Genomic DNA, 12878 nt, shown 5'->3' on the forward strand with positions numbered 1-12878 from the left:
ATAATTTTAGACTAGGCCTGCTGATTATGAAACTTCCTGTCAGATTGAAACTGTGTACCAGACTGAGACTCGAACTCGGAACCTTTGCCTTTCGTGAGCAAGTGCTCTACTGCCAGAAGTAAAGCTGTGAGGACGGGACGTGAGTTGTGCTCGAGTAGCTCAGATGATAGAGCACTTGCCCACGAAAGGCAAAGGTCCTGAGTTCGAGTCTCAGTCCGGCGCACATTTTTAATCTGCCAGGAAGTTTCATGTCAGCACACACTCCGCTGCACAGAGAAAATCTCATTCTGGAAACATCCCCCTGCTGATTATCTTTTAATCTGTATGACCTGACCGAAGAACAAAACAAGATTTCTGTTAAGGCAACAGAAAAACCTGTGGTAAAAATAAATAGTTTCCTAAAACTTTTTGACGTTAGTTATAATTGTTAACAAACTCAAAAATTGAGTTAATGTATGAAAAATGTAGATCATATATACTGTACCCATATTTAAGGGAAAACTAGATGTAACACACTATGTTAGTTACTATATCTGCTACAGTAACTAAATCACAAACGCTGATTTACTAGAAATTAGATTATGCATAGGACAATGGTAAATTCTGGAAATTCTCAAAAATGCATGTTCATTTGTGTTGATGTACAATGAAATACCTATTTGTAACAATCAGTAGGAATATAAAATGGAAGAGATATGCTCCCAGTTGTGGGTAAAACATTTCAATTTATTGACAGAAAATGGGGGAAATGCAATTGGTCTACAAAGGAGATTGCTTACGAACCACTTATCTGACAGGGGATATTGGATGTATACAGAGAAGAGTATTATGAATTATCACAGGTTTGTTTGACACATGGGAAATTGTCACAGAGAGGCTAAAGAAACTGACTTTGTAGATATTTGAAGATAGATGCAAACTATCCTGACGGAGCCTACTTACAAAGTTTCATGAACTTTCTTTGAACTATCAGGTCAAAGTAGATTCCAGAGGGTGCCGTTACCATTGATTTGCAGGTAGCCTCATCGTGCACACTGCTCATGAAACTGTAAATATCCCAACTGATTGTCAGATGACTGAAGTTTGCTTCAGTGATGACAGTATGATAGGGGGAGACATACTAATGAACTTGAGTTTTTCTCTATAGTATTTGATTAGATCAGTGGGAGAGTCTGATGATTGATAGAAATACATAATTAGAAGTTGTCCACTCTGGATACTGAGTCTTGTCGAAACAATGTGGCATGCAGTATCAACTTTTATCTTGGTGGATTTGAGTTTCTTGCCTATTGTGAAAAATAAAACAGCTCCATTTCCGATTAGCCTATTCTTTTAATATCCACTTAGATTCATAACAAAATTACAGGTTTCAATTTCATAATGTACGGAAAGTTCTGGCTGAGAATTTCGAATTATTTAGGAATAAAGGAGACGACTCACCAAAAGGCAGAAGTGCTGCGTCATCGACAAGTACACAAACAAAAGGGAAAGAGCTCGCTAGCTTTTGGAATAAAATTCCTTTTTCAAGCTTGTAGGAGAAACGTGCACAGAAACACACACACACTCATGCATACTCCTGGCTCCCTACATTGTGCTCAGTCAGCTGCCAGCTCTTTACTGCCCCACAATGAGTGTACTGGGGTGAGGTGGGGGTGCAACACACACGCACGCACGCGTGGTTGGATGGTGGTACAAACTGGGGCAGGAATCCTGTCTGTCCCAATTCTTACCAACATCCAACTGTGACCTTTCCACACTCCATTCTAACCATCGCCTGGTCACCTTCCAGGAATTCCTAACTTCCAACCTGGCCTCACCATCCTTTCCCAGGTCCCTCCCTGAGAACAACAACGATTCTGCAGAAGAAACGACTGCCCCATACAACCTAAAAATGGCCAACATTGTTGTGATGAACTGGAGTAACTACCTGGCAGAGGGCCTCTGCCAGTTGTCTGACACCTCCACCTACAAGCTCTGCCAAAGTGACCCCATCCCAGAAGTCCAACGTAACCTCCAATCACTGACGAAATCTTTAGGCCCTTCCCAAAACCTCTCCCCTAAATCCATCTCCCTACTCACCACAACAACAGCCTGCACACCCACCTTCTACATGCTACCCAAAATCCACAAACCAAACAATCCTGGGTGCCCTATTGTAGCTGATTACAGTGCCCCCAGTGAAAAAATATTGACCCTTGTTGACCAACAACCAATTGTCCAAAACCTAGCCTCCCACACTGATGATACCAACCAATTCCTGCACCAGCTCTCCACTATGCACACCCTTACCTCCTGTGTTCCTACTCGTCATTGTACATGCAGCCTCCTTATACACCAACATCCCTGTAGCCCATGGCATTTCTACGATTGAACACCACCTCTCCCAACACCCTGCAGATTCCAAACCCACCACTTCATTCCTCATACACCTAACCAAGTACTTCCTGTCCCATAACTACTTCACGTTTGAAATTTGTGGCACAACCATGGGCACCTGCATGTCATGCTCCTATGCTAACCTCTTCATGGGCCACCTAGAGGAAGCTTTCATAGCTTCCCAAAACCCCAAACACCTGGTCTGGTTCATGTTTATTGATGACATCTTTATAATCTGACCCAAGGCCAGGACACTTTATCCTCATTCCTCCAAAATCTCAACACCATCTCTCCCATTCACTTCATCTGGTCCTCCTCCACCCATCATGCCACCTTCCTAGATGTCTATCTTCTCCTCTCAGATGGCTCCATCCATGTCAGTTCACATCAAACCGACCAATCACTAGCATTGCCTGCAGTTTGACAGCTGTCACCTCTTCCACACCAAAAAATCACTCCCATACAGCGTGGCCACCTGACGCATCTGCAGTGACGAGAACTCCCTTGCCCAGTATGCTGAAGGCGGCCTTTACAGACAGGCAATACCCTCAAAATCTAATACACAAACAGATTTCCCATGCCATATATCCCCACATACACCTGATCCTCACATCTATCCCAAAAACCAGTCACAAAGCAGTGCCCCCTTGTCACCCGACACTGCCCGGGACTGGAATGAAGGAACTGTGTCCTCCGTCAGGGATTTGATTATCTATCATCATGCCCTGAAATGAGGGACATCATACCCAAGATACTTCCGTCCCCTCCCAAAGTGGTGTTCTGACACCCACCCAACCTCGACAACATCCTAGTCCATTCCTATGCCACTCCCACCCCAAATCTCCTGCCATGAGGATCATATCCTTGTGGAAGGCCCAGATGCATGACCTGCGCAATCCACCCACCCAGCACCTCCTAATCCAGTCCCGTCACAAGCTTATCCTACCCCATCGTACGCCAGACCACTTATGAAAGCAGCCATGTTATATACCAGCTGTGCTGCAACCATTGTGCTGTGTTTTATGTTGGTATGACAACCAACCAGTTGTCAACAATGATGAATGGTCACTGTCAAACTGTTGCCAAAAACAAGGTGGACCACCCAGTGGTACAACATGCAGCAGAGCACAACATGCGAGATTTCAATGGGTACTTCAGAACCTGTGCCATCTGGATCCTCCCCACCACCAACAGCTTTTCTGAGCTGCAAAGATGGGAGCTATCCTTATAGCACATCCTTACTCGTGTAACCTCCCTGGCCTAAACCTAAGGTAATTCTGTGTGTGTGTTTTTCTCCTACAATCATGAAAAGGAATTTCATTCCAAAAGCTAGCAAAGTTCTTTACCTTTTTTTGTGCATATGTCAACGATGCAGCACTTCTGCTTTTCAGTGAGACATGTCCTTTATTCCTAAATAATTCATAGTTTTCGATTTCAGGTTTCAGTCAGTTTGCTGTATTACATGAGCTCCACTGTTTTTTATTAATGCATTAACCATCAAAGACAATTTATTGCATTCTGCCAGTGATGAAGTTATCAGTTTAGTCAAAAATCTAGCTAATTATCCATTATGATGTTTTTACTCTAATAGGTGTCTGCTTAGTGCTGAATCAAATACTTTTGTACGTCTAGAAACAGCAAAAGCATCTGGATACTTCTGCCCGTAGTTTCTAGATCATCATATAGGACATGAAAAGTGGGACTATCATTTTTCACTGTTGGAGTTTACAGATTCCATCTTGGCTGCAATGGAGTTTGTCTTTTTGCTACAGGTAAGTCATTATGTTTGAACTGGGAATGTTCATAAAGTATGGCACTGATAGTTTAGGTAGCTATTTGTATGCTCTGTACATCAGTTGTACAATTAATTGTTATGAAGTGGAACACGTCATTTTGCATTCACATGTAATATGATACAAATGTTCATCTACTTTTTTTTCTTCAGTACTTTTGTTAACTAATTATTCTTGCCTGTCACCTTGAACACATTATAAAATTACAAATTCTTCTATGGAATGGATGGAGGTATCAAGAAGAAATTCTTTCAGTTTGTTTTCAAATTTAACTTTGTTGTATGTCATATATTTTTTATCCCTGGGTGAGTGATGAAAAATTTTGGTGGCAGCGTTGTGCACCCCTTTTTGGGCTAAAGATGACCTTAATGTGGAGTAACAAATATAATTTTTTTCTGATATTGTAATATATAGATCATTGATTCTCTTGAACTATAATAGATTATTTACAACAAACTTCCTATGGGAATAAATACAATGGGAGGCAGTAATCTAAATGCCTACCTTACACAGATGTCTACAAGATGTTCATTGGTGAGCTCCATATATTATTCTTAATGCACATTTTTGAGCAATGAACACTTTCGTTCTTAAAGTTGATTCACCCCAGAAATATTACTGAGTAAAAATACACAAAATATGTCAACACACTGATATGTCTCTCCCCAATATTTTCAATCATTCAGTGTCCAAATGTGGCTAAATTAATTGTTACAAATTTTTACATTTCCATCCTAGTTATTATTTCCTCACCACGTGTTACACTTGTATTTGGTGTAGCACTAATACCTTTTTATGGGTAGAACTGAATATTCTGTATCTTTTTGAAATTGAGAGTGAGACTATTTACAGAAAATGACTCAATAACACTTTTAAGGACCTTATTTACCATTTCCTATGTTACCATATACTTGTTTGGATTGATTACAGTCCTAGCGTCATCCACAAAAAAAAGTAATCCTTCTACTTGTATGTTAGATGGAAGGTTGTTTACATGTCTGTGAAACAATAGTGGACCTAAGATTCAGACTTGTGGACCCCGTAAGTGATTTCTCCACTCAGAAGAATCTCTCCTGCTTACATTGGTTGAATTTTTAGATGTAACTTTCAGCATTATATTAATGATATGGACAGGTATACACTCGCACACACACCCATATCCAACTGCATATACACAGACACAAGCAGACATGTCTGCTTGTGTCTGTGTATGTGCGGTTGGATATGGGTGTGTGTGCGAGTGTATACCTGTCCTTTTTTCCCCCTAAGGTGTCTTTCCGCTCCCGGGATTGGAATGACTCCTTACCCTCTCCCTTAAAACCCACATCCTTTCATCTTTCCCTCTCCTTCCCTCTTTCCTGACGAAGCAACCGTGGGTTGCGAAAGCTCGAATTTTGTGTGTATGTTTGCGTGTCTATCGACCTGCCAGCGCTTTCATTTGGTAAGTCACATCATCTTTGTTTTTAGATATATTTTTCAGCATTATATTAGTTAGATAAGACATTACCCTCTGGTTTACTATACAATCAATTCTATTCCACCCCAGTTTCTCTAGGAAAGTATTTTATTTCACAGAGTCGATGATTTATGATACAGTAGTTAAGGATACCTTTTTGCTGATGGATATGAAAAAACTGTTTTCCATCTAACAATAGTGATAAATTACAGTTAATAACGGATGTCACCCCCAGTGATCCTTGTCTCCATGTGCCCAATCTTCTACACCCGATGTTTTAGCTGAAGTACCAGGAACAGCTTTTAAGGGAACACATCAAACTGTTATTGCTGTTAATGAATGTGAAGTTTATCACTAATACTTTAGTGGCCCAACCAATTGAGTACATTTCTTGTGTTCTGTGTACACCCTGGCTACAAAGTCTAATAATTAAACTACAGTTATGTGTTGCAGTGTTTGCTGGTAGCCATCTGTTTATGAGATCTTAGAGCTTAACTCTAACAAGTAGCAATATTAGTTGTCAAAAACCATTAATATAGCAGTCAGGAAACAGAGTGTGTATTGTGTATTGCACATCCTCCCCCACCTCTTATTCTCCCCTGTGACGTTATTTCTGTACCTATTGACTTCTTGTAAAGGGCGAACTAATTTCTGGGGATTTTCCTCATGGGTTTTTGCACAAAATTAACTCCCGTCAAGGGTTAATACAACAGCGATGGTTTTTCTTTCTTTTCAAGGACAGCAATTGAACATCAGAATTAAGTCACTCGACAGCATAAAATTTGTGCAGAGGCCTAAAGAAACCTACTAAAGCGTATAACTAGAAAAATTCTAAATATGTAACCAACATAGCTACATTATAGATATTATTAGTTACGATGCATCAAGGTCTACAATTAAAATAATTATCCCTGTACGTTTACTATTTACCACTAGTGTGTTTTGTTGACGCTATTTTAACTGTGTATTTCGTCGTCATATGCACACGACGGATGAGTAATATACTTTAATACCTAGACTGATTTTTGCTACGGACTGTAATAAAGTGCAAGATGCGCATTAAAGTTTTCCAAAACATTTAATAATTATGGGCATCTATTCCCCATGTCTTCCGGCGTGCAAACACCCACCCACATTGACTTGTTTCGTTTCCCCTACCCTACGCTTCCTTCACGTTTATCCAGTGCATGCAACGTTTTTAATTGGTGTGAAAATGGACACAACGCAAAGTTTTAATATTGAAAAAGATATTTTTAAAACGTAAAACATCGATAGGTCAACTGCGTGAGCAACACAGTTGGGTGAAATATGGCCATAAACATGCACTGCTCATTTTTCAGAAGACTTCGCTCTCGGTGCATTCACAAGGTTGGCAATAATGTTGACGTCACCAAAGTGACCAAATGGCTGTATCTAAGTTCACGTAGATGATGAAGCTAAAACATGAGTAAAGAATAATGTAAATTACGAACATAGCTCCAGAATCGAATAGCTGACTAGCAAGAAAAACTGACTTCAAAAGTATAGATAATTTTGCATAAATAAAGAACGATACCTGAGAATATATATATATATCTTCCTTTTTATCCTCAATTTACGTCGGGCTCAATGGACTGATGCCCTGTGTACTAATCGGATCGCCTTGATGAAGAATACGCAAATATGTACTGTCTGACTGAATAGTGCTACCCATCAGTTCTGGTGAGTACGCACCGTTCGCTTTAGTTAATATATTTAATGATAGTTTCTGTGTAAATATCAATTTACGATACTAATTCCAACGAATGTACCGTGTAACCACTTCTGAACAAGATGGCGGACAGGTAGTTCCTGAAATTATTTTGCTGCGTGTTTTGAAATCATTTTTAAAGTTTTCAGTAGTGATCATTACATGACTGACATTTGTAAACACAAATTCTAAAATAAATGTAGTGTTTTTGTGGCTGTAAACAGAAACGGTAAGGTTATGATGTCTTTGTGGGCTACATTGTGTATCTACAAATTAGGTTTTGTTTTCCTGGAATGATAAAACACCGTTGCACAGTGACGAAAAGTTGAACACCTAGCACTTCAGTTATTATGTGTTTTGTTTGCAGGTAAATGTCTTTTCGTATTTTTGGGCCTTTTGGAAATCACTTCTAGTGTCATTGTGGTGAAACAGTTGTGCAGCGGTGCTGTTTCTATGGCAAGGGTAGATCACTGGCTGTATCTCCCGTGTAAAGAGATAAATTTTCTAAAAGGCGCCTTAAGAATGTTATCCAGATTCTAAATTACTATAAATTACTTTTGGTGCCAATTGTCCGTTTCTCAGTGATGTCAGCTGCGTGTTTACGTTTGATTATACAGAAAACATTGTATGTTTTCTTGTATGGAAGAAATTTATTTCGTGTGAGTTTATTTTTATAAACTGTTACAGTTATGGACTACGTTTTACGGTTTGTAGAGTGTCATATTGACATGGTCAAATTATCGCAAAAGGTTTGTTGAGAATCAGCTGAGTGGTTATTCTTATTTGTATTGTTTTAGCCTCCAAATCGCGTCATTAGCTTTCTGAGCGTTTACCCCATGCAGTTAACAATAATTTTTGGAATGCAGCCCTGTGAAATGACCCTTCAGTGTTTTTTGAATCGTAATGCCTATTTTATACCCACAGTATATTTGAATGTTGTGTTGAAACTAGTTGCTGGATTGTGTTCTCAGGAGGTGTTACAAACATATGAAGTGGCATTAGTTGTGCCTTTTTGGAAATTGATAATATATCCGCCTTGTTCACTTGCTTATCTATAGGCCTAATGACTTAGCAGAATGGTAGCTGTACCTATATGTAGAGACCTGGTGAGATATCCATGAGTGGAAGTTTGTGAGCAGTGCAGTAGAGTGGGAGTATTCAAACAATAAGTCACCAGCAATTCATGGTGGAGGGAATTACATAGTGTAATCTGACCCTTTTCTGAGAGCGAATAAATCTGTGAAAGTTGAACGACTTTCAGGTGGTGTGGAATGTTACCGCCCATTGCCAGCCTTGCCTATTACACAACACAACATACCATAGCATTTTAGCAAGCACTGTTGATGCTGTTTATTCCAGTGTGCTGCCCTCTCTGTGAGAAAGAGGTGGGGGCTTGTTTCCCAACTCCTCTCCTTCTCTCATAGCAGCATACAAACCAGGGGATGATCATGTGCTTACACTTCCACCAACTACTGCAGTTTCAAGTTATATTTTGTGTATAGTAGTCATATTACCATAATACAACAATGAAAATAATCAAAGGTTAACAAACATGCAGATATTTATAATTACTCACAGGTCTCTGCACATATATTGCCCACATGACTTCTGGTCAATATCAGGGCTGTGTAAAGATTCCTGCCTCTCCATTACATTCTTTCTGCACTTGTGTCTGTATGTCTGAAAAACAAAATGATTTAACATTTTACATCTCAAATCTTTGGCAGAGAGTTAGCTAATATTAAGCAGTATGCTACGAAAGTGTATTACAGAATGGCAGAGATGTGTTATTCTTGTTTCACCAACTCTTACTTTCTTTTATTTAGGTAAACCTATGCTGTTTGTTATTTTATTTAAGGGGAGGCCACGACATTGGGATCACAGATTCACTTCAAACTGTGTATTCTTTTATTAGGCCATAAAAACAGTATAATATGCAAGTAGTAAGGTGCACTACTCAGGCAATTCCAAGAAAACCACAAGGGAAGTTTTATGCATCTTATTATGTAACTGGTGTATCTGTGTGAAGGTGCCGGCAGTAAGAAGTCATTGTTACCAAGCGGTTACTGTTGGCGCATAGCGAAAGGCTTGTGGACGAGGCTATGATTCAAATCCTGCCATCACTTATTTTTTTAATCGATATTTTTTCCATCACTGGTCATATTATTGAAAAAAAGACCATGGGCATTTTCGTGAAGTCATAGTGAATCTCGTGTGTTATTTGACTATTTACTATTTGTAATAGAATTTTCAGGGACAAGGGACAGCCTTGAAAAGCCAAGTCAAACCTCGATAAATAATGATGCGAACGACGCTATTCACAATCAGTAATACAGTAAGTAACAGTGTGTCAGACAACAAGACTAGTGTAAAATTCCTTGTCAGTTGTGCTCTGGATGTCACATGTTGCAGAATGGTATTTGTCATGAGCTATGTAAAACATAAACTGAAAACTTCATACAAATACACATCATTTTTCTTTTGTTCTCATTATATTACATCTCAAATGTCATATAAATTAAATTAAATGGCTAGTTATGAATGAAAAAAATAGATCAATAATTAAGTTTGAGTGGGAGTCAAACCGTCACCTCAAACATGTATGTCTGACGAAGCTCGAATGCTAATCATTTGATGACTAATGAACTCCGATGTTTGGCCACTAGGCATTGATATATAAGGCACATAATAGACGTGTAAAAATTCTCATGTGATTTTCTCTGAATTGTCAGAGTAGTGCACCTTACTACTTGTACATTATGTTGTTTTAATGACCTACTAGAGGTGTGCAAAGTTTGAAGTAAATCTGTGAGACCAACACCGTGGCCTCACCTTACAAGATGTATGCTTTAGGTGAACTTTTAAAGAGGTTTGTTTTAATCACCCCTATTGTTTCTTTGGACAACTCATTATATAGTTTAATTTCCTTGTGGAACACACTGTTTTGGGTTTTTTTTGATATGGTTAAGTTAGATTTGGCATTTGTTCCATGATAATAAATAGAACTGCCAGTGTAATAATTATTAGCATTCCACAAAATGGATTGGTCGATGTACACAGACAGTGCAGTTAAAACCCCTAAGTCTTTCAATTGATTGTTACAGTGACTGCAATTACTGTTTTTGGTTGATATTCCTGTGTCCCTTTCTGTAATTTGAATGTTGTCACTGTATGATGTTTACTAGATTCCCCAAAGAAACGATATTTCATGCAGTGATATCTGATTTCCTGGCCACAATGAACAGTTGATTGCAACTGTAATTTACAGTATTAGTTTTAGTAATTTATTCATCCAAAGATCATTTCATAATGATATAGGATTCGTCAGCTGAATACAGGGAGAAACATAAGGTAGATATACAGACTTACATATGTTTTGTGTGAGAGGTCAGGTGATCTGCTGTAGTCTTATCTAAGGAAACATCATGTAATTTGCCTGAAATGATTTATGAAAATCACGAAAAGCCTAAATGTGGATGATTGAACTGAACGTCTGCCTCCATTCTTCCAAATCCCAGGCCAGTGTCATATTTTATGTATTCCTCCTTATATCGTTTGGCACAACACTGGGGGGGGGGGGGGGCATGTCAAGTACGTTACATAAATAATTCATACATATATGAAACAGATAAAAAGTAGGCTAGGGCAGAAAGTTGCCCATAGCCTTATCAATGGAAAAATCCCAACATTCACCTTAACAATGTGGGAAGACCCAAGTTAGTATGGCTAAAGAGGTATGAACCCTGCTTTTTCCAAGTGCGAGTCAAGTTCATTGACATCAGTTTTGCTACCTTGCTTAGGTACATCTATTCACACTATGTTGGAGTGTACCTTGCGAATAAGTTTCTCTTCTTTGGGGTTGTATGATGGATCTTGTTTATTTTTATTATTTACAATGTTTCCTTCACTTGGAACTCCTAAGCAAGTTGAAGAGAAGGAATGAAGATGTCTGTCATCAAATTCCTTCCTTTCTTCAGAAATTTCAGTGAGAGGCACAGAAAATGTAACTTCCAAACAGATGATTAATTAAATATATATTCTCTGTATAGAGGTGTGGGAATGCATCCCAAACATACTTTACTTTTATGTCAACAGTACTAAGAAACTGAAGCTGTTGATGTCTCTGTTTTTTTTTTTTTTTTTTTTTTTTTTTTTTTTTTTTTTTTTTTTTTTTTTTGGAAAGAACTAAATGAACCTGGACTTTTTTTTTCCTTTGTATGAAGCAAGCACAAAAATTAAGATTACTCGATTTTTATATTTTTCATAGAAAAGTGTATTTGAAAAAAATTACTGGATATTGTTGAGACACTTGTTGACTATTTTTTCACTTAATCACTCTCCCATTCAATGCATGTTGTGAGCTTTGGTATGAGCTGCTTCTGCTCTCCTCGAAGAACTCTTCCACAAGTTCCTTCTTCCACTTTGAAACCACTTTTTGCACCTGCTCGTCAATTTAAAATTTAATTCCACCAATGTGTGCTTTCAGGGAGGTGAAAAATTGATAATCTGGAGGTGCCAAATCAGGGAAACATAGGGGGTGGTTCAGAACATCCCAACCAAATGAGTCTAAGGGTGCCGTGTTGGCTAAGGCTGCGTGAAGATGGGCATTGTTGTGCAACAAGCACACTCCTCTTTTTTTCTTTTTTTTAGGGTCTCGAAATAATGTTGTGCATTGATGTTCTGAGGAAGTAATTCGAATGAAATCAGCCCCAAAACAGTAAGGTCATGATACCCCCCTCTACAAAGATTGTGGTTGTGCATTTTTTGGCAAGTGGGGAATTGGTGTGATGCCACTGTGACAACTGTCTTTTCATATCAGAAACATATCATCTTGACATAAAAAATTGTTGTGTGTTATTTCTTCCGTGAGTAGGAAGCAGATCACAGCATGTGGCTTGCACTTGGGGGCATTCTTATTAATATTTTTCATGCAGCTAGACACTACAGTGTGAGTTCTCATTCTACTTTGTTCATAGGATGCTGATTGTGGTCAGGGGATCCCCCTCTGCCACTAAAGTGTTGCCAACTTTCAAAAAACCACAGCTTGTTCTGGTCACAGTACACTGGCTTTCTGAACATGCTTTGTGTTAACTATTGATCTAAGATTTTTTTTTTCTCCTAGGTAATCACCAAAAAGGAATTTCCCACAAACTTATGCTAAAACTGAAACTCAACCTAATGAATTGGAGCAATCAGAGAATTGTTTGAAGAAGTATGTGTTAGCACTTAGTTTTCTTTGTAAATACAGGCTCGCAATTGTGCAGCCTAAAATGACGACAGTCTGTTCTTTCCCTTGTTCTTTCTTTCATTCATTGTAACTTCTCAAGATAAGGTCTGTTCCTTTTTCTTGAGTCAGTTTTTGAACATTTGGTTCTTGGTGTCTCTGTATCAGTTAAAGCAGCACATAAGTAATATAAAAACTTATAATGGTATCATCAGCTCATTGACAGACATTCAGGATGTTCACAACTGATTTTCTTCCACTTGGGAAATAATGAACAGGCAATAATATCTCACGCTGCTT

General features: G+C 38.6%; 1 protein-coding gene across 7 annotated transcripts in view; it reads left to right on the forward strand.

The window, feature by feature from the left end:
• Positions 1-7033: 7033 nt before the first annotated feature.
• Positions 7034-12878, forward strand: part of LOC126175748 (cyclin-dependent kinase 12) — a 179395-nt gene continuing 173550 nt past the window's right edge. For 5 of the 7 annotated variants that reach the window (XM_049922711.1, XM_049922710.1, XM_049922712.1 and 2 more), the window contains exon 1: positions 7034-7326. The gene's annotated coding sequence lies outside the window, so the exon portion shown is untranslated. The remainder of the gene's footprint in view (positions 7327-12878) is intronic. The other 2 variants (XM_049922708.1, XM_049922709.1) reach the window with 1 other exon arrangement.

Source organism: Schistocerca cancellata, chromosome 3 (assembly GCF_023864275.1).
Source record: "Schistocerca cancellata isolate TAMUIC-IGC-003103 chromosome 3, iqSchCanc2.1, whole genome shotgun sequence".
Classification (NCBI taxonomy): Eukaryota; Metazoa; Arthropoda; class Insecta; order Orthoptera; family Acrididae; genus Schistocerca; species Schistocerca cancellata.